The following is a 3,162-nucleotide window of genomic DNA, read 5'->3' on the forward strand; positions in this document are numbered from 1 at the left end:
AAGTTCGCACATCGCTGAGCTCAGTCGCAGAATCGTTTTCAGTGTCTGATGAGGAATTTCCCCCACGAATCATTATCATTCAATTCTGCAAGTGGTTCTGATTTACTATCGCTGTTCTCTAGCCGGTCTAAAACCGATTTTGACCTAAAGGGACGCTTTTTGGACGCCATGGACGTTTCTCAGTTTCCAGGCAGAAAGAACAGTAAAAATGCAGGCAGGACGCCGGACAAAGCACTCGGGACAAAATGTATGTGAAATGGTTTGATACAGGAATGTTATACTATGTGATTTTAGTGTATTGAGTGAATGCCAAATTTTTACATTTTTTAAATTCCCGCTGGTTCCGCCCCCCTGTACGTACCAACGCTCGCAGGGAACGGAACCCTGAAGACGGATGCTGGCTTTAGCCGGAGGACATGGCCGGGGACGTTGCAGGGGGGACATCGCGGGAGCGCAGGACAAGGTAAGTGATCCAGGGATCCCAGAGCAAATGTCAGGGCAGCAAGAACCAGCACAAGACTCATCACCGAGGGACCCGGCTGCCACACAGGAGCTACGTCTCTGCACGAGGCCAGCCAGTCTCAGGGCGATAGATCAGACGTGTCCCCCATAACATCCCATGTTTCAACTTAAGGCAGTAGAAGTCACAATAAATAGCACATAGGACACTTGCATAAAAACCAGCACTCATAGGCCAGATGGCAGAGACACGGAAATACAAGACAAAGAAAGAAAAGACAAAAAGAAAAGGAGAAAAATAAGAGCAGAGGCCTGGTAGGACCAGAGGAAAAAAGGATAACACCACAAGTCTGAGGGCTCGACGCTCGGGGCAAAACGGGATAGAACCTGAAAGAAACCCACCGCACTTCCAGTGGCAGAATCACCGGGCCCAGTCTTACAGAGTAGAACCAGCTGGGAAGAAGATCCAGGGGCCAATGCGAGAGACTCAAGTTGGGGGGGTGGATCTAAAATCATAGGGACCCCGTATCCGGAGAAGGGTCTTCTAGTTCCATAGAGTAATATAACCACCCGGACCATATGTCATGGAATTTCTCAAGCTCGTTTTTAACAGTATAGATCCAGCGCTCAGCTTCATAGATCCTATCAACCTCTTGCTTCAACTCCGCAACAGTAGGGTGCCGGCTCTGCTTCCAGAGGCGTGGTATTAAGCTCTTAGCGGCATTCAAAACATTGTATCTCCTGATGGCCTTAGCAATATTTATACAGAATTTTTTACCAGCAGCAGAGTCCACAGCTAGGTTCACACTATTGTGGGTGGTTGCGCGTGTTGGAATTGTACCTGTTCGCTTCTCGGCCTTTAGGCTAAGATCAAGTGTAGTATCTGTGCTTAGCAGTTTTCAGGAGGAAGAACACTGGCCCAGAGGTGGACTGACCATTTGGAAACTCGGGCACTGCCTGAGGGCCCGGGGTCAGTAGGGGGCCCCATGAGATGCCCCTGGTACATTTTTCATAGGCTTTTTTGAGTTTGGGCAAGGACACAGGGGCCCCATGATCCCCTATTGCCCGGGGGCCCCATGAGTTGTCAGTCCGCCCCTGCACTGGCCCCTTTGAACCGGGGGTATGCCGGCTAGTATTTCTCCCGATGTAATAAGGTAAGGAATGGTGAGGGTAGTGGTAGGGCCTTTTTCCTCCCGGGTGTACCAGGCTTGTCCCCGGTTGTAGGCAAGGCTCTCCCTAATCTAAGTTCTGATGCCTTCCTGGTAGGGATGGGGCTGCTCTGGTCTGGCTGAGGGCCGGGCTGTGAAAGAAGCCTGTGGTGTAAGTGCTCCTGGAGTGGCAGTCCAGGGGTTCCAAAATTCTCATTGTGAGGGAGCTTTAGGCACCAAGTTCACTGTACCAGACATGCTTTTCTCAGCACGTGCCTTTTGGCCAGGACCAGAGGAATTTTTTTATTCCTGGCCAAATGGCCTGCCATGGTATTGCACTATGGCACTATAGCACTTATCCACGCCCCCCTTTCCTTATTTCTGCTTGGTTGTCACTGCACCTTTTGACTTCCCCGATTAGTAGGGTGTAGGTCCTCAGGCCTGCCCTGAAAGTCTTAGGGGGAGGGCACGTGAACTTTTGGTCAGGTTCTACCCCTCCCAATGGGGTCTCCCTTCCGGGGAGCCCCACTGAATACTCAGGGTGGTCTTGCTTCGGCAGGCCTCCCAAAGAAAGCGGTCTTCCTGGTTTCGGTCAGTTGGACAAGTGAGTGCCTCAGTCTCTGTCAGGAGCCTTGCGCCCCAGGGGGTCAGGGCTAGGGTCCTTTCTCTTTGGAGGAGAGCTAGGCGTTCACCCTGTGCACTTTTGTGTGCTTCACTGTTGTGAGCCAGGCCTCCTCCCCCCGACATCAGTGCCTGACCTGACAAATGTGCTTCTGGAAGAATGGTCCAACCTTCCCATAGACACCCTCCTAAACCTTGTGGACGGCCTTCCCAGAAGAGTTGAAGCTGTTATACCTGCAAAGGGCGGGGCCAACTCAATATTGAACCCTACGGACTAAGACTGGGATGTCATTAAAGTCCATGTGCGTGGAAAGGCAGGCCGACCAATACTTTAGGCAATATAGTGTATATATATATATATATACTTTCCTATCACACTGTCCTGTGTCTCCTAGGAAAAAGGTTTTTGCAGTGATATGTGGAAATGTAGACTAATCCTTTGAGCTACACCTACGAACCAGCTAAACGGAGGAATAAAGCAATGGTTAAGATTTCTATGTTGCACTTAATTCGTTTAACCACAAGGGACCAACACAGAGACCTGGCAGGTAGAAATAGTCTACCTGTGGATTTCACTGTGTAGAAGTAGTCTACCTATAGATTGCACCATGTAGAGGCAGTCTACATGTGGATTGCACTATATAGGAGCAGTCTACCTGTGGATTGCACCATGCAGAAGTAGTCTACCCATAGACTGCACTATGTACAAGCAGTCTACCTGTGGATTGCTCCATGTAGTAGCAGTCTGCCTGTAGATGGTGCAATATAGAAGCAGACTATCTGTACATTGCACAATGTGAAGCGGTCTACCTGTAGGAGCAGTATGTCTGTGAATAGCACTGTATACCTTTCCACCTGTGGATTGCAGTTGCACCATGCAGAAGTAGTCTACCTGTAGACTGCACCATGTAGAAGTAGTCCATCTACAGATTGC

General features: G+C 49.8%; 1 pseudogene; it reads left to right on the top strand.

Annotated features, from left to right (window-relative positions):
- Window positions 1-1,303: 1,303 nt before the first annotated feature.
- On the top strand, window positions 1,304-1,447 carry LOC149452818 (U2 spliceosomal RNA; annotated as a pseudogene).
- Window positions 1,448-3,162: the final 1,715 nt, after the last annotated feature.

Source organism: Staurois parvus, unplaced genomic scaffold, assembly GCF_062004578.1.
Source record: "Staurois parvus isolate SC_StPar_1 unplaced genomic scaffold, SC_StPar_1.0 ptg000463l, whole genome shotgun sequence".
NCBI classification, from domain to species: domain Eukaryota; kingdom Metazoa; phylum Chordata; class Amphibia; order Anura; family Ranidae; genus Staurois; species Staurois parvus.